Source organism: Aethalodelphis obliquidens, unplaced genomic scaffold, assembly GCF_003676395.1.
Source record: "Aethalodelphis obliquidens isolate GAN/ISIS:26980383/991018 unplaced genomic scaffold, ASM367639v1 scaffold43, whole genome shotgun sequence".
NCBI lineage: Eukaryota > Metazoa > Chordata > Mammalia > Artiodactyla > Delphinidae > Aethalodelphis > Aethalodelphis obliquidens.
The window spans coordinates 8,761,136-8,781,241 of NW_020837987.1; the positions used below are offsets into that span (position 1 = coordinate 8,761,136).

At 38.7% G+C, this 20,106-nt stretch overlaps 1 long non-coding RNA gene across 2 annotated transcripts in view; it reads right to left on the minus strand.

Moving 5' to 3' along the window:
* The window catches only part of LOC113605878 (uncharacterized), a 38,603-nt gene extending 18,624 nt beyond the window's left edge, over nt 1-19,979 (minus strand). Inside the window, exons 1-4 of one of the 2 annotated variants that reach the window (XR_003427385.1) lie at nt 19,647-19,979; nt 19,428-19,517; nt 17,201-17,326; nt 13,308-13,435 (exon numbers count right to left, since the gene is read on the minus strand). This is a non-coding gene — a long non-coding RNA (uncharacterized LOC113605878). Of the gene's footprint in view, nt 1-12,348; nt 13,436-17,200; nt 17,327-19,427; nt 19,518-19,646 lie in introns of those variants that run through there. The other variant, XR_003427384.1, reaches the window with a different exon arrangement.
* Nucleotides 19,980-20,106: the final 127 nt, after the last annotated feature.

Here is a 20,106-nt window from a genome sequence, read left to right on the forward strand (position 1 = left end):
AGTAAATTTAAGAAGATTGAAATCATATCAAGCATCTTTCCCAACCACAATGGTATGAAACTAGAGGTCAACTACAAGAAGAAAGCTGGAAAAATCACAAATAGGTGGAGACTAAACAACACAATACTGAACAAGGGGTCAATGGAGACAATAAAGGAGAAATGGAGAAATACCTAAAGACAAATGAAAATGAAAATATGACATACCAAAATCTACAGGATGCAGCAAAGCAGTACTAAGAGAAAAGTTTATAGCAATACAGGCCCATCTCAAGAAATAAGAAAAACCTCAAATAAACAATCTAACTCTATACCTAAAGGAACTAGAAAAAGAAGAAGAAACAAAGCCTAAAGTCAGAAGAAGGAAGGAAATAATAAAAATCAGAGCAAAATAAATGAAATAACGACAAAAAGACAAGAGAAAAGATCAATGAGATTGCTGGTTCTTTGAAAAGATGTTAGAAATTGGCAAACCTTTAGTTAGACTCACTAAGAAAAAAAGAGAGAAGACTGATAAATAAAAACAGGAAAAAAAGGAGAAATAACAATGGAAACCACAGAAATACAAAGGATTATAAGAAAATATGATGAACAGTTATACACCAACAGATTGGACTACTTAGAAGAAATGGATAAATTCTTAGAATCATACAACCTTCCAAGACTGAATCATGAAGAAATAGAAAACACGAATAGATTGATCACTAGCAAGGAGATGAAACAGTAATCAAAAACCTCCCCAAAACAAAAGTCCAGGACCAGATGGTTTCACTGGTGAATTCAACCAAATATTTAAAGAAGATTTAATACCTATCCTTCTCAAACTCTTCCAAAAAAATCAAAGATAAGGGAATGCCTCCTAACTCATTTTATGAGTCAACATCACCCTGATACCAAATACAGACAAGGACAATATAAAAAAAAGAAAATCATAGGCCAATATCTCTGATTAACATGGATGCAACAATTCCCAACAAAATATTATCAAACTGAATACAACATTATACATTAAAAGGATCATACAACATGATCAAGTGAGATTTATTTTAGGGAGGCAAGGATGGTTCAACATCAGCAAATCAATCATTGTGATATACCATATTAACAAAATGAAAGATAAATATCATATGATTATCTCAGTAGATACAGAAAAAAATTTGACAAAATTCACCCACTTATGATAAAAACTATCAATAAAATGGGTATAGAGAAAGCATACCTCAACAGAATAAAGGCCATATATGACAAATCCACAACTAATATCATACTCAAGGGTGTAAAACTGAAAACTATGCCTCCTAAGATCAGGAACAAGACAAGGATGCCCACTCTCATCACTCTTATTCAACACAGTACTGGAAGTCTAACCAACGCAATTAGGCAAGAAAAAGAAATAAAAGGCACCCAAATTGGTAAGAAAGAAGTAAAACTGTCACTACTCATGGAAGACATGATTTTACATATGGAAAACCATAAATACACCGAAAAAACTATTAGAAATAATAAACAAATATAGTAAACTTGCAGGGTACAAAATCGATATACAAAAAACCTGTTTAATTTCTATACATTAACAGTGAGCTAGCAGACAGCTAATATCTAAAATATATAAAGAACTCATACAACTCAAAAAACAAAAAAACAATCAATTAAGAAATGGACACAGATTGGTTCAAGATGCTGGAGTAGACGGACGTGTGCTCACTCCCTCTTGCAAGAGCACTGGAATCACAACTAACTGCTGAACAATCATCAACAGGAAGACACTGGAACTCACCAAAAAAGATACCCCACATCCAAAGGCAAAGGAGAAGCCGCAATGAGATGGTAGGAGGGGTGCAATCACAATAAAATCAAATCCCATAACCGCTGGGTGGGTGATTTACAAACTGAAGAACAATTATACCACAGAAGTCCACCCACTGGAGTGAAGGTTCTGAGCCCCACATCAGGCTTCCCAACCTGAGGGTCCGGCATTGGGAGGAGGAATTCCCAGAGAATCAGACTTTGAAGGCTAGCGGGATTTGATTGCAGGACTTCGACAGGACTGGGCGAACCAGAGACTCCACTCTTGGAGGGCACACACAAAGTAGTGTGCACATCAGGACCCAGGGGAAAGTGCAGTGCCCCACAAGAGACCAAACCAGACCTATCTGCTAGTGTTGGAGGGTCTCCTGCAGAGGTGGTGGCTCGGATTGGGGACAAGGACACAAGCAGCAGAAGTTCTGGGAAGTACTTCTTGGCATGAGCCCTCCTGGAATCCACCATTAGCCCCACCAAGGAGCCTGCAGCCTCCAGTGCTGGGTCATCTCAGGCCAAACAACCAACAGGGAGGGAACTCAGCCCCACCCATCAGCAGAAAAGTAGATTAAAGTTTTACTGAGATTTGTCCACCAGAGGAACAACCAGCTCTACCCATCACCAGTCCCTCCCATCAGGAAGCCTGCACAAGCCTCTAACATAGCCTCATCCACCAGAGGGCAGACAGCAGAAGCAAGAAGAACTACAACCCTGCAGGCTGTGGAACGAAAACCACATTCACAGAAAGATAAGACAAAATGAAAAGGCAGAGGACTATGTACCAGATCAAAGAACAAGACAAAACCCCACAAAAACAATTAAATGAAGTGGAGATAGGCAACCTTCCAGAAAAAGAATTCAGAATAAAGATAGTGAAGATGATCCAGGGCCTCAGAAAAAGAAAGGAGGCAAAGATTGAGAAGATGTAAGAAATGTTTAACAAAGACTGAGAAGAACAAACACCTAGAATAATTAAAGAACAAACAAACAGAGATGAACAATACAATAACTGAAATGAAAAACACACTAGAAGGAGTCAATAGCAGAATAACTGATGCAGAAGAATGGATAAGTGACCTGGAAAATAGAATGGTGGAATTCACTGACACGGAACAGAATAAAGAAAAAAGAATGAAAAGAAATGAAGACAGCCTAAGAGACCTCTGGGATAACATTAAACGCACCAACATTCGCATTATAGGGGTCCCAGAAGGAGAAGAGAGAGAGAAAGGACCCGAGAACATATTTGAAGAGATTATGGTTGAAAACTTCCCTAACATGGGAAAGGAAATAGCCATCCAACTCCAGGAATTGCAGAGAGACCCAGGCAGAATAAACCCAAGGAGAAACATGACAAGACACATAGTAATCAAATTGACAAAAATTAAAGACAAAGAAAAATTATTAAAAGCAACAACTGAAAAAAAAAGACAAATAACATACAAGGGAACTCCCATAAGGTTAACAGCTGATTTCTCAGCAGAAACTCTACAAGCCAGAAGGGAGTGACACGATACATTTAAAGTGATGAAAGGGAAGAAACTACAACCAGGATTACTCTACCCGGCAAGGATCTCATTCAGATTCGACGGAGAAATCAAAAGCTTTACAGATAAGCAAAAGCTAAGAGAATTCAGCACCACCAAACCAGCCCTACAACAAATGCTAAAGGAACTTCTCTAAGTGGGAAACACAAGAGAAGGAAAGGACCTACCAAAAAAAACCCAGAACAGTTAAGAAAATGCTAATAGGAACATACATATCGATAATTACCTTAAATGTGAATGGATTAAATGCTCCAACAAAAAGACACAGGCTCGCTGAATGGATACAAAAACAAGACCCATCTATATGCTGTTTACAAGAGACCCACTTCAGACCTAGGGATACATACAGACTGAAAGTGAGGGGATGGAAAAAGATATTCCATGCAAATGGAAATCAAAAGAAAGCTGGAGTAGCAATGCTCATATCAGACAAAATAGACTTTAAAATAAAGAACGTTACAAGAGAGAAACAAGGACACTACATAATGATCAAGGGATCAACCCAAGAAGATGATATAACAATTATAAATATATATGCACCCAACCTAGGAGCACTTCAATACATAAGGCAAATGCTAACAGCTATAAAAGAGGAAATCGACAGTAACACAATAATAGTGGGGGACTTTAACACCTCACTTACACCAATGGACAGATCATCCAGACAGAAAATTAACAAGGAAACACAAGTTTTAAATGACACAACAGACCAGATAGATTTAATTGATATTTATAGGACATTCCGTCTGAAAACAGCAGATTACACTTTCTTCTCAAGTGCACATGGAATATTCTCCAGGATAGATCACATCTTGGGTCACAAATCAAGCCTCAGTAAATTTAAGACAACTGAAATCATAACAAGCATCTTTTCTGACCACAACATTATGAGATTAGAAATAAATTAAAGGGCAAAAAAAGTAAAAAACACAAACACATGGAGGCTAAACAATACATTATTAAATAACCAAGAAAGAACAAATCAAAGAGGAAGTCAAAAAATACCTAGAGACAAATGACAACGAAAATGCAATGATCCAAAATCTAGGGGATGCAGCAAAAGCAGTTCTAAGAGGGAAGTTTATAGCAATACAATCCTACCTCAAGAACCAAGAAAAATCTCAACTAAACAATCTAACCTTACACCTAAAGGAACTAGAGAAAGAAGAACAAACAAAACCCAAAGTTAGTAGAAGGAAAGAAATCATAAAGATCAGAGCAGAAATAAATGAAATAGAAACAAAGAAAACAATAGCAAAGAGCAATAAAACTAAAAGTTGGTTCTTCGAGAAGATAAACAAAATTGATCAACCTTTAGCTAGACTCATCAAGAAAAAGAGGGAGAGGACTCAAATCAATAAAATTAGAAATGAAAAAGAAGAAGTTACAATGGACATGACAGAAATACAAAGCATCATAAGAGACTACTACAAGCAACTCTATGCCAATAAAATGGACAATCTGGAAGAAATGGACAAATTCTTAGAAAGGTGTAACTTCCAAGAATGAACCAGGAAGAAATAGAAAATATGAACAGACCAATCACAAGTAATGAAATTGAAACTGTGATTAAAAATCTTCCAGCAAACAAACATCCAGGACCAGATGGCTTCACAGATGAATTCTATCAAACATTTAGAGAAGAGTTAACACCCATCCTTCTTAAACCCATCCAAAAAATTGCATAGGAAGGAACACTCCCAAACTCATTGTACGAGGCCACCATCACCCTGATACCAAAACCAGACACAGATACTACAAAAAAAGAAAATTACAGACCAATATCACTGATGAATATAGATTCAAAAATCCTCAATACAATACTAGCAAACAGAATCCAACAACACATTAAAAGGCTCTTACACCATGATCAAGTGGGATTTATTCCAGGGGTGCAAGGATTCTTTAATACACGCAAATCAATCAATGTGAGACACCATATTAACAAACTGAATAATAAAAACCATATGATCATCTCAATAGACTCAGAAAAAGCTTTTGACAAAATTCAACACCCATTTATGATAAAAAACTCTCTAGAAAGTGGGCATAGAGGGAACTACCTCAACATAGTAAAGGCCATATATGACAAACCCACAGCAAACATCATTCTCAATGGTGAATAACTGAAAGCATTTCCTCTAAGATCAGGAACAAGACAAGGATGTCCACTCTCACCACTATAATTCAACATAGTTTTGGAAGTTCTAGCCATGGCAATCAAAGAAGAAAAAGAAATAAAAGGAATACAAACTGGAAAATAAGAAGTAAAACTGTCACTGTTTGCAGATGACATGATACTACACATAGATAATCCTAAAGATGCCATCAGAAAACTGCTAGAGCTAATCAATGAATCTGGTAAAGTTGCAGGATACAAAATTAATGCACAGAAATACATGGCATTCTTAAACACTAACAGCGAAAGATCAGAAAGAGAAATTAAGGAAACAATTCCATTCACCACTGCAACAAAAAGAATAAAATACCTAGGAATAAACCTAGGAGGTAAAAACCCGTACTCAGAAAACTATAAGACACTGATGAAAGAAATCAAAGATGACACAAACAGATGGAGAGATATACCATATTCTTGGACTGGAAGAAGCAATATTGTAAAAATGACTATACTACCCAAAGCAATCTACAGATTCAATGCAATCCCTATCAAATTACCAATGGCATTTTTTACAGAACTAGAACAAAAAATCTTAAAATTTGTATGGATACACAAAAGACCCCGAATAGCCAAAGCTATCTTGAGGGAAAAAAACAGAGCTGGAAGAATCAAGACTCCCTGACTTCAGACTATACTACCAAGCTACAGGAATCAAGACAATTTGGTAGTGGCACAAAATCAGAAATATAGATCAATGGAACAGGATAGAAATCCCAGAGATAAACCCATACACCTATGGTCAATTAATCTATGACAAAGGAAACAAGGATATACAATGGAGAAAAGACAGTCTCTTCAATAAGTGGTGCTGGGAAAACGGGACAGCTACATGTAAAAGAATGAAATTAGAACACTCCTTAACACCACACACAAAAATAAACTCAAAATGGATTAAAGACCTACATATAAGACAGGACACTATAAAACTCTTAGAGGAAAATATAGGAAGAACACTCTTAGACATAAATCACAGCAAGATCTTTTTTGACCCACCTCCTACAGTAATGGAAATAAAAACAAAAATAAACAAATGGGACCTAATGAAACTTAAAAGCTTTTGCACGGCAAAGGAAACTATAAACAAGACAAAAAGACAACCCTCAGAATGGTAGAAAATATTTGCAAACGAATCAACGGACAAAGGATTAATCTCCAAAATATATGAACAGTTCATGCAGCTCAATATTAAAGAAACAGGGCTTCCCTGGTGGCGCAGTTGTTGAGAGTCCGCCTGCTGATGCAGGGGACACGGGTTCGTGTCCCGGTCCGGGAAGATCCCGCATGCCATGGAGCGGCTGGGCCCGTAAGCCATGGCCTCTGAGCCTGCGCGTCCGGAGCCTGTGCTCCGCAACGGGAGAGGCCACAACAGTGAGAGGCCCACGTACTGCAAAAAAAAAAAAAAGAAGAAGAAATAGAATATTAAAGAAACAAACAACCCAATCAAAAAATGGGCAGAAGACCTAAATAGACATTTCTCCAAACAAGACACACAGATGGCCAAGAGGCACATGAAAAGCTGCTCAACATCACTAATTATTAGAGAAATGCTAATCAAAACTACAATGAGGTATCACCTCACACTGGTTATAATGGGCATCATCAGAAAATTTACAAACAACAAATGCTGGAGAGGGTGTAGAGAAAAGGGAACCCTCTTGCACTGTTGGTGGGAATGTAAATAGATACAGCCACTATGGAGAACAGTATGTAGGTTCCTTAAAAAACTAAAAATAGAACTACCATATGACCCAGTGATCCCACTACTGGGCATATACCCTGAGAAAACCATGATTCAAAAAGACACATGCATCCCAATGTTCATTGCAGCACTATTTAAAATAGCCAGGTTGTGGAAGCAACCTAAATGCCCATCAACAGACAAATGGATAAAGAAGATGCGGTACATATATACAATGGAATATTACTCAGCCATAAAAAGGAACGAAACTGGGTCATTTGTAGAGACATGGTTGGACCTAGAGACTGTCATATAGAGTGAAGTAAGTCAGAAAGAGAAAAACAAATATCGTATATTAACGCATATATGTGGAATCTAGAAAAATGGTACAGGTGAACTGGTTTTCAAGGCAAAAATAGAGACACAGATATAGAGAACAAACGTATGGAAACCAAGCGGGGAAAGCGGGGTGGGTGGGTGGGGGGATGAATTGGGAGATTGGGATTGACATATATACACTAATATGTCTAAAATAGATAACTAATAAGAACCTGTTGTTTAAAAAATTTTTTTAAAAAAAGAAATAGACAGAGAAGCTGAATAGACACTTTCCCAAAGAAGACATACAGATGGCCAGCAGGCACATGAAAATATGTTCAACATCACTAATTATTAGGAAAATGTAAGTCAAAACCACCATGAGATATCACCTCATGCCCATTAGATTGGCTATTATCAAAAAGACAAGAAATAACAAGTGTTGGGGAGGATGTAGAAAAAAGAGAATCTTCACACACTGTTGGTGGGAATGTAAATCGGGGTGACCCCTATGGAAAACAGCATGGAGATTCCTCAAGAGATTAAGAATAGAACTACCATATGATCCAGCTATTCCACTTCTGGATATTTATCTGAAGAAAAGGAAAACACTAATTCAAAAAGATATATGTGCCCCATGTTTATCAAAGCATTATGTACAGTAGCCAAGATATATAAAAAACCTAACTGCACATTGATGGATTAATGGATAAAGAAGACGTGGTATATATATACAATAGAATACTACTCAGCCATAAAAAAATGAAATCTTACCATTTGTGAGAACATGGATGGGCCCTGATGTTATTATGCTCAGTGAAATAAATCAGATGGAGAAAGACAAATACTGTGTGATTTCACTTGTGGAATATAAAAACAAAACAAAAATACATGAACAAACCAAATCAAACAAAACAAACACATTGATACAGAGAACAGAGTAGTGGTTACCCGAGGGGAAAGAGGGTGGTGGGAGGGCTAAATGGGTAAAGGGGGTCAACTGTATGGCGACAGATGGAAACTAAATTTTTGGTGGTGAACATGTTGTAGTGTATACAAAAGTTGAAATATTATATTGTATACATGAAACTTATGATATAAACCAATAAACTATATTAAAAAATTTTAAATTAAAAAACTATAAGCTGTCTACAAGTAAAAGTATGGAAAAAGATATGCCACTCTAACTCTAATCAAAAGAAAGCAAGAGTCATCCTATTAATATCAGACAAAGTAGATTTCAGCACAAGAAAAATGACCACGGACATCATATAATGATACAAAAATAAATTCACCAAGAAGATTTAATAATCCTAAATGTGCATGCACCTAACAACTGAGCTTCAAAATATCAAGCAAAAAACTGATAGAACTGAAAGAAGAACTAGACAAATCCACAATTATAGTTGGAAATTTCAACACCTTTGTCTCAACAATCAATAGTACAAGTAGACAGGAGATAAGCAAGAATAGAGAGGACTTGAACAATACTGTCACGCAACTTGACCTAATTGATATTCCAAAACATTACACCCAAGAATAGCAGAAAACACATTCTTTTCAAGTGCACTTAGAATATTCACACCAAGATAGACCATATCCTGGGTCATTAAAAAAAACACCTTAACAAATGTAAAATAATTCAAATTATGCAAAATTATATACACATGAAAGTATACACATCACACATACACACAAATTATACACATCAAAGTATATCCTCTGACCACAGTGTAACTGAAACAGAAATCAATATTAGAAAGGTATCTAGGATATTCTCAAATATTTAGAAATTAATCACACACTTCTAAACAATCCCTGAGTCAAAGAGGAAGACTTAAGAGGAAATAGAAAATATTTTTAACTGAATGGAAAGGAAAACATATAAAAATTTGTGGGTGCAATTAAAGAAGTTTTTAGAGGTAAATTTATAGCAGTAAACACATATATTATAAAAGAAGTTCTCAAATCGAACTCTCTACATTAAGATCCTAGAAAAAGAAGAGTAAATGAAACCCAAAGCACTGAAGGAAAAAATAATAGAGCAGAAATCAATGAAATTGAAGAGGGAAAAATAGTAGAGAAAAATCAATAAAACTAAAAAGTGGCACTTTGATAGGTTAATACAATTGATAAACCTCTACCTAAACTGACCAGAGAGAGAGAGAGAGAAAGAGAGAGAGGACAAAAATTACCTATATTAAGAATGAAAGAGGAGGGACTTCCCTGGTGGTCCAGTGGTAAAGAATCCGCCTTACAATGCAGGGGATTGCAGGTAAATCCCTGGTCAGGGAACTAAGATCCCACAAGCCGCAGGGCAACTAAGCCCGCGGGCCACAGCTACTGAGCTCGCGCGCCTCAACTAGAGCCTATGTGTCACAGACTACAGAGCCCATACACTCTGGAGCCTTCACACCACAACTAGAGAAGAGAAAACCCGCATGCCACAACGAAAGATCCCACATGCATCAACAAAGATTCCACATGCCGCAACTAAGACCCAGTGCAGCCAAAAATAAATAAATAAATAACACGTATGCCACCATTAAATGAAAACTAGTTTAAAAAAAAAAGAATGAGGGCTTCCCTGGTGGCGCAGTGGCTGAGAGTCCGCCTGCCGATGCAGGGGACACGGGTTCGTGCCCCGGGCCGGGAAGATCCCACATGCTGCTGAGCAGCTGGGCCCGTGAGCCATGGCCGCTGAGCCTGCACATCCGGAGCCTGTGCTCCACAACGGGAGAGGCCACAACAGTGAGAGGCCCGTGTACCGCAAAAAAAAAAAAAAAAAAGAATGAAAGAGGAGATGTTACTACAGAACCTACAGGCATTAAAAGGATAATTAGATAATACTGCAAAAAACTCAATGCTCATAAATTTCACAACTGACATGAAATGGATCAATTCCTTGAAATACGCTAACTACCAAAACTCATCAAAGATGAAAATGATAACCTGAGAGCTCCTGTAAGTATCAATATTAAAGAAATTGAATTTATAGTTAAATATCTTTCAGAAATAAATCTCCAGGCCCATGGTTTTACTGGAGAATTCTATCAAATATTTAAAGAAGAAATAACGTGAATTCTAAAAAATCTCTTCTAGAAAATAGAAGAGGAAGAAACGCTTTCCAACTCATTTTATGAGACCAGCATTACCTTGATACCAGAAACCGGAAAAAGACATTACAAAGAAAGAAAATTACAAATCAATATCCCCCATGAACTTAGACACAAAAATCCCTAACAAAATATTAGTGAATCGAATCCAACAATATATATAAAAAGAATAAATTTAAAAGGATATCACATAAAAAGGCCAAGTAGGGTTTATTCTAGAAATACAAAGATTGTTCAACATTCAAAAAGCAATCAATGGGGCTTCCCTGGTGGCGCAGTGGTTGAGAGTCTGCCTGCTGATGCAGGGGACACGGGTTCGTGCCCCGGTCTGGGAAGATCCCACATGCCGTGGAGCGGCTAGGCCCGTGAGCTATGGCCGCTGAGCCTGTGCGTCCGGAGCCTGTGCTCTGCACGGGAGAGGCCACAACAGTGAGAGGCCCGCGTAATGCAAAAAAAACAAAAACAAAAAAAAAGCAATCAATGAAATTCATCATATTAACAGGCTAGAGAATAAACACTGCATGGTCATCTCAATAGATACAGAAAAAACATTTGACAAAATTGAACATCCATTCATGGTAAAAAACAAACAAAAAACTTCAGCAAACTCGGAATAGAAACGTCCTTAACCTACTAAAGGACATCTAGACAGATATTTAATGTTAGAAAGTCAGAATGCTTTCCATGTAATTTTGGGAACAAGAAAAGAATGTTTGCTTTACCATTCTTATTCAATACTGTATTGAGAGTCCTGGCTGGTGCAAGAAGGCAGGAAAAAATATATATATACACATTGAAAAGGAAGAAATAATATTACTCAGCCATTAAAAGGAACAAAATTGTGCCATTTGCCGAGACGTGGATGGACCTAGAGACTGTCATACAGAGTGAAGTAAGTCAGAAAGAGAAAAATAAATATCATATATTAACGCATATATGTGGAATCTAGAAAAATAGTACAGATGAACCTATTTGCAAAGCAGAAATAGAGACACAGACATAGAGAACAAATGTATGGACACCGAGAAGGGAAAGAGGGGGGGTGGGATAAACTGGGAGACTGGGATTGACATATATACACTAATATGTATAAAATAGATAACTAATGAGAACCTACTGTATAGGAGTGGGAAAAAAAGAAGGTACAATCTGTTTGAAGGACATATATTAAGTTAACCTTAAAAATGCATTCCAATATACAGTAGGTGCAGACAAATACTGTTTGATTCCACTTATATATACGAGGTACCTAGAATAGTCAAATTCATAGAGTCAGAAAGTACATTGGTATGTTAGGGACCCCCCTCGAGGGGGAGGGGGAATGGGGAGTTAGTGCTCCTATCTTTTTTTTTTTTTTTGATGTGGACCATTTTTTTTTTTGTCTTTATTGAATTTGTTACAATATTGCTTCTGTTTTATGTTCTGGTTTTTTAGCCCTGAGGCATGTGGGATCTTAGCTCCCTGACCAGGGATCAAACCCACACCCCCTGCATTGGAAGGCGAAGTCTTAACCACTGGGCCACCTGGGAAGTCCAGGGGAATTAGTGTTTAATGGGGACAAAGTTTCAGTTTAGGAAGGTGAGAAATTCGGGAGATGGATGATGATGAGAGTTGCACAACAATGTGAATGTACTTGGTGCCACTGAACTGTACAGTTAAATATGGCTAAAATAGTGTTTTATATTATGTGACTTTTACCACAATAAAAATATATTTTAAAAAGGAAAAGGAAGAAATAAAACAATCTCGGGACTTCCCTGGTGGTGCAGTAGTTAAGAATCCGCCTGCAGATTTTGACAGATCAAGAGGAAATACACCCAAGCAGCCCCACCCACACCTGGGCCTGATTTAGACAATGAGATTATGGACTTTGAACAGATACTATGATGGGATAAGGCTCTTGGGGACCTTGGGGGGGGGATGTATTTTGCATGTGGTAGAGACATGATAATTGGTGGCCAGAGGGCAGACTGTGCTGGACAGGTGACCCTCATGATGCTCTTGGTTTTCACACTCTTGTGTAACCACCTCCCTTTGAGTGTGGTATAGCCTGTGGCTTGTTACCAACCAACAAAATATGGCAAAGGGGATGGATGTTCATGATTACACATATGTGATGATATGATTATGTTATTTAAAGTTACTTAAAGGCACAGTAGTACCTGTTCTTCCTCTTTCCCTTGCTCTCTTTGAGGAAGCAAGCAGCCATGTTGGGGAACCCCATGTGATGAGGAACTATAGGCAGCCTCTGAGAGCTGAGGGTGGCCTCTGGCCAATAGCCAGCAAGAAACGGAAGCCCTCAGTCCTGCATCCCCAACGAACTGAACTCTGCCAACAACTCGAGTGACCTTGGAGCAGATCCACAGTTAAGCCTCAGATGAGACCACAGCCCTGGCCCTTATTGCAGCCTTAGAAAACCTTAAACAGAGGACCCAGTTAAACTGTGTTCAGGCTCCTGACCTGCAGAAACCATAAGATGAGGAATGTTTTTGTTTTAAGCTGCTAAGTTTGTGACAATTTGTTATACAGCAATAGATGATTAATACAGCATTTGCCTGACCCTGATAGTGAGTGTCTCCTTAAATTTTGCGCCCTAAGTGCCCCCCGTTGCCTCACCCTGGTTCCAGCTCTGGTGTGAATTGTGGTTTAGGATGTGTGCAAACACAGTACCTGAATGAGCAGTGTCATTGGGCCATTCTTATCAATTTCCAGGATCTCTCCATTTTTCGTTCCCACCAGTATCTGTCCATGTCCCAAAGTGATGGCACGAATTGAAGGGTTATCTTCCAAAAGCAAGCCTGAGGAGGAAAAAATGCATTTAATACTGCAAATGTTGTATTTAATATAATAAAAAATAAAGCGATTGTAATGATTAAAAAAAAAAAAAAGAATCCGCCTGCCAATGCAGGGGACACGGGGTTCCAGCCCTGGTCCGGGAAGATCCCACATGCCGTGGAGCGACTAAGCCCATGTCCCACAACTACTGAAGCCCGCACACCTAGAGCCTGTGCTCCACAAGAGAAGCCACTGTAATGAGAAGCCCACGCACCACAACGAAGAGTAGCCCCCCGCTCACTGCAACTAGAGAAGGCCTGAGCACATCAACGAAGACCCAACACAGCCAAAAATAAATAAAACTAAAATAAAAATAAATTTATAAAAAAAAGGAAAGAAAACAATCTCTATTCATTGATGGCATGATGTGTAGATGATCCCATGATCATGATCCCATGATGTGTAGATGATTTTGACAAGGTCACAGGATAATGTGCAAAAGTAAATCATATTTCCATATACTAGGAACCAAAAATTAAAAATAAAAAAAATTTTAAATACCATTTGTAAGATTATTAAGTATATGAAATACATAGGGATAATTCTGACCAAACATGTATAAGATCTGTACACTAAAAACTAAAAAAACAGTGCTGGGAGAAATTAAGGTATACCTAAATAAGTGGAGAAATATATTGAGCTCATAGATTGGAAAATACAATGCTAAGATGTCAGTTTTCTCCAAATTAGTCCATAGATCCAATACGTTCCCAAATCCAATCCTGTAAGAATTTTTTACAAAAATTGAAAAGCAGATTCCAAAATTCTTATAGAAATGCTATGTATGTAGAATAAACAAAATAACTTTGAAAAATAAGGATGAAGTTGGAAGACTTCCACTACTGAACTTTAAGATTTATAAAGCTATAGTATAAAGCTTAAGACAATGTGGTATTGGTGTCAAGATAGAAAAATAGATCAGGAGTAAAAACAGTCCACAGAGAGATCCACACATGCATAGTCAATTGAATTTTGACAAAGTTTCAAGGTAATTCACTGGGAAGAGTTTTTTCAACAAATGGTGCTGGAACAACTGGGTATCTATATGCAAAAACATAAACTTTGATCAACACTTTGCACCATATACAAAAAACAACTCAAAATGAATCACAGATCTAAATGTAAAATATGAAACTACAAAACTTTTAGAAGAAAACATAGAGGAAAAATCTTTGTGAATTTCCATTAGGCAAAGATTTTTTAGGCAAACTGAGAGCATGATCCATTAAAAATTTGATAAAGTGGATTTAAAAATCAAGAACATCGGGCTTCCCTGGTGGCGCAGTGGTTGAGAGTCCGCCTGCCGATGCAGGGGACACGGGTTCGTGCCCCGGTCTGGGAAGATCCCACATGCCGCAGAGCGGCTGGGCCCATGAGCCACGGCCGCTGGGCCTGCGCGTCCGGAGCCTGTGCTCCGCAATGGGAGAGGCCACAACAGTGAGAGGAGGCCCGCGTACCGCAAAAAAAAAAAAAAAAAAAAAAAGTGCAAATGATTTGAAGAAGCACTCCACCAAAGATGTATGGATGGTAAGAAAAAAAATGGCTCAACACTGTTAGTCACTAGGTAAATTCAGATGTAAACTATACCTGTTAGAATGTCTAAAATTGAAAAGACTGATTCAAAAGTCAGGGAGTATTTGGTGAGGATGTGGAGCAATGAGAACTCTCACACTGCTAATGGGAATGTAAAATGGTACAACCACTTTGGGAACCAGTTTGGCAGCTCCTTAAAAAGTTAAACGTACACCTACCATATGACCTAGCCATTCCATCCCTAGGTATTTACCCAAGAGAAATAAAAGCACACGTCCAACTTGTATATAAATGTTCATAACAACTTTACTTGTAATAGCCAAAGACTGTCAATCAATACAATGGAACACTCAGCAATAAAAAGGAATGAACTCTTGATACACACAATAACATGAGAATAATGCTGAGTGAAAGAGTGCATACCATATGATTCCATTTACATAAAATTCTAAAATGTGCAAATGAATGAGAGTTTTTGGACATGGAGGCAAGGAGAGGGCAGGAGGGAGAGAGTACAAAGGGACGTGAAGAAAATTTTGAGGGTAATAGATATGTTCATTATCTTGACTCTGGTGATGGTATTGCGTGCACATGTATGTCAAAACTTATCAAATTGTATACTTTGAATATGTGCAGTTTATGGTATATCAATTATACCTGTTTTTTTAAAAAGCACTATTTTAAATAGCTTGAAAAATTGTATTAGGTATAAGTCTAGCAAAATATGTGCCGTGTCTGTATACTGAAAGGGACAAACACTAAAGAAGGAAATCAAAGAAGAACTAAATAAATGGAGAGACATACCACTATTATGAATGGGAAGACAATATTGTTAAGGTGCCAGTTCTCTCCAAATTGATCTATCGATTTAATGCAATCCAAATAAAAATCCTAGTAGCAGTTAAAATAAACAAATTATATAGACATATGTATAATATACATAAGCTATATGTATAATATGTATGTGTACACATACACACATATATAAGAATGAACATATAGAGAAAAAGAGAATGATAAAGCAAATGTGTTCAAATATTAACATTTGGGGAATCTGGGTAAAGAGCATTTACCAGTCTGAGAAGTTTCTGTAACTGAAATTTCAAAATAAAAAGACTTTTGAGAAGGGTTTATACTGTATTGCTTTGTTGTCTATTTTTTTTAGGTGTTACATATTTTGTGAACATATGGCATATCATTAAATATTCTATACCACTTTTTAAAATTGTGATAGCCTATAATGGATGGATGGTTTAAAGGTTATTTAACCAATCATTTATTGTTAGACATTTACATTTGCTCCTTCCCAGAGTTTAATACTTACCTAACCTTTACTCCATATTTTTGCTGCCTTCTGAATAGTTCAGACCCCTCCCTCCACTTCTACCCTGGGACTAAGTAAATCTCTTCCTTCCTGGGCCTTTGATAGTAATACTGGGGACAGGATATAAACCTAGACCAGGTGTCATCTATCTACTATACGAAGCCCCCAGATGTGTTTTATTTGGCTTGCATGGTGTTTTTGTGTTTGAATTTGTTGTCAACATTTAAAAATTAGAAGACTTCACTTGACAGGGACTTCCCTGGAGGTCCAGTGGTTAAGACTTCGCGCTTCCACTGCAGGGTGTGCGGGTTCAATCCCTGGTCCGGGAACTAAGATCCCACATGCTGCACAGTGCGGCCAAAAAAAAAAAGGACTTCACTTGAAACTCTAGATTCTTGACTTCTGTTGAAACACCAGATCTGGCAACAATAGGCCAACACTCTGGCATGGCTATTGTGGCTGGAGTTGAGCTTCAACCACTCTCTGTAGATGAGGAATAGGTTCTCTGCCAGCCCAGCTATCTTTACAGACCTGTCTGCTGGCTCCTGTATGCACTTAGCCTCACCCAGGGCTCTAAAGACACAGATCCATGAACCCCCTCACTCAAAACAAGAGCTGCTCAGGACTTCTGTTAGAAGGCAGTATAGTCGAGAGGAAGAAAGCCCTGGCCTTAAACCAGGGGAGTTAAATTTTAGTCAGCTGGGCTGGTCCTGGCTTTAATATGCCCACTGTGAAATGACCTAGAAGTGTGGTTCTTAACTGCGAGATGGAGGGGAGAGTCATAATGATAGGGTGCTAGGAAAGGTGGGTCTAGCTTGAAAAATCTCCCTAAATGATTTGATGTCCTCCTTTTTGAAAACAACTGGCTTACCTGTCAAAGATCATCTGCAAATCCAAATGATAGGCTCTGGATTTGAATGCCAGGTCTACCATTTACTTGCTGTGTAATCTTGGGCAAGTGACTTCACCTCTCTGAGCCTGGTTTCTCATGTAGGACCTGAAAAAGAAAGAAGACAACAGCTCCCATTTCAAATCCCACTTGAATCTGAGATTAAATCATGATATATATAAGACATGCATGAGTCCCTGGCACAAGGTAAGGACTCTGTATAAGTGGTTACTTTTACTACCCCCTAAGATTGTTGTGAAGATTAAATGAGATAATGAGGTAAAATGCTTAGCAAAGAACCAGGTACATGGTCAGTGTTCAGGAAATGGCTACTTATGATTATTCTCCATAAAGATTCCAAAGGGATACATTGATTTATCATTGCCAAAGGTAGCAAAGAGAACTTGGAGACAATTTGACTGGGCTTGGGGGAATAACTCATAGACTCTAAGACTCAAGTAGAAATCTGGGATGCCTTCTGGGTGTTAGACAGAGATATGAAAGATGGAACTGAGGGTTGTCAATGCAGAGAAAAAAGGAAGGACTTGTTGCCATTGTTTTCCCTTTTTTGTGGAAATAAAAACACTGGGACCTTAAACTAGGAAGACAGGGACCAGATCTGATTAATCTCTGGGTTCCCCCTGTGTAGGGCTGACACTGAGCAGGAACCACTGACTTTCTTTGACTTAGGGGAAGTGACTTTCTCTTGTCTGAGCCTCAGTGTCCTCATCTGTAAAATGAGGAAACGCAAACCTACCCCTGAAAGTGTTGTAAGGATTCAGAGATCACGGTTTGGATATCGCCTGGCTAAAAGTACTCACACAAAACGGTGTCTAGTGTGACAACCCACCACACACCGCTGAGAATGGCGGAAAAAAATTTTTTTTGCATTCTTTTTTAATATTCTTTTCCATTATGGTTTATCACAGGATACTGAATATAGTTCTCTGTGCTATACATTAGGACCTTGTCGTTTATCCATTCTAAATGTAATAGTTTGCATCTACCAACCCCAAACTCCCAGTCCATCCCCCTCCCTTCCCCCATCCCCCTTGGCAACCACAAGTCTGTTCTCTATGTCTGTGAGTCTGTTTCTCTTTTGTAGACAGGTTCATTTGTGCCATATTTTAGATCCCACTCATAAGTGATATCATATGGTATTTGTCTTTCTCTTTCTGACTTCACTTAGTATGATAGTCTGTAGTTGTATCCATGTTGCTGCAAATGGCATTATTTTGTTCTTTTTATGGCTGAGTAGTATTCCATTGTATATATGTACCACACCTTCTTTATCCATTCATCTGTCGATAGACATTATGTTGTTTAGGCTATTGTGAATAGTGCTGCTATGACATAGGGGTACATGTATCTTTTACAATTATAGTTTTGTCTGGTTATATGCCCAGGAGTGGGATCGCTGGATCATATGGTAATTCTATTTTTAGTTTTCTGAGGAACCTCCATACTGTTTTCCACAGTGGATGCATCAACTTACATTCCCACCAACAGTGCAGGAGGGTTCCCTTTTCTCCACACCCTCTCCAGCATTTGTTATTTGTAGACTTTTTAATGATGACCATTCTGACCGGTGTGAGGTGGTATCTCATTGTAGTTTTGATTTGCATTTCTCTAATAATTAGTGACGTTGCACAAAAAAAAAATTTTTATGACAGACTGTATCAAATGTATGCTCCACTGGTGGGAGTGTAAGTTAGTACTATAGTTTGACAGTGTTTGCTAAAGCTAAACACATACCTGCCCTGGAGTATATTCCCATGTTTACCAAAGAAATGTATTAGAATATTCATAGCATCAGTATAGCCCCAAACAGGAAAATATCCAGTTTTAGGCATATTCACACAATGGAAACCATACACAAATGAAAATGAAAGAACTATCCCTACACACAATATGAATCTCACAAACATGTTAAGTAAGAGAAGGTAAAAACACAGTACACACTGTATGGGTCCCTAGAGAGTTTGAAACAGACAAAGTAATCCATGCTGTTAGAAATCAGGTAAATGATAACTTTCAGAGGGGATGAGGGTGGCAGAAAGAGCATGTGCAGAGCTTCTGGGGGCTTCTCTGTTTGGTTTTTTGATCTGAGTCTTGGTTATTTGGGTGTGTTTACTTTGTGTAAATTCGTTGAACTGCACACTAATGATATGTATACTTCTCTGTACTTATACTTGAATAAAAAGTTTACTTGACAAAACTGTAGCTGGTGTGATGAACAGCGGTCAGAACAGGCTTTGAGGACCGACAGATCTGGGGCCCCGCGCTCTGGTTTCTTTCCCTGTAAAAGAGGGAACATAATGTCTGTCAAGATTCGATGAGGTGAGCATGTAAGACTTAAGCACAGGGCCTGGTCTATATAGGCCTGCAGTTCTCCTGCGTGACCCAACTCCTGGCACCGCTGCCTCACCTTCTCCAGCCCTAATGCGTGGGTTCTACTTGATTCACGGTAATGAAGTAACTGGTAATGGCAGGCTTGGGGCTCCTCACCCCCGGGATGGAGCCCGGTAAGAAGTGTCATTCTCAGGGGCAGCCCCCGTCTTCCCGCCCCCGCGCGGGGGGCAATCCTCGGCTGCAGCCTACTTGGAAACCCCCTAAAAGAGCCCCTCTGCGAAACCCGGCCAAAGGCAGCTCCAGCCCCGCCACTAAAGATAAAAGAGCACTTTGCCATCAGACTCTGACAGATCTCTGGGAAACTCTTCTGGTCAAAGAGCAACGAGGGCAGCGCGCCGGCGAGAAAACCCGAGAGCGAGAACGCCGTGCGAGACTGCGCCAAGGCGCGCTATTGCACACGCGCACCGCCCCGGGCCCGCCCGCGCGCTCGCGCGGTACGGAGTGCGCATGAGCATATCTTGGGGGAGGAGCTCAGG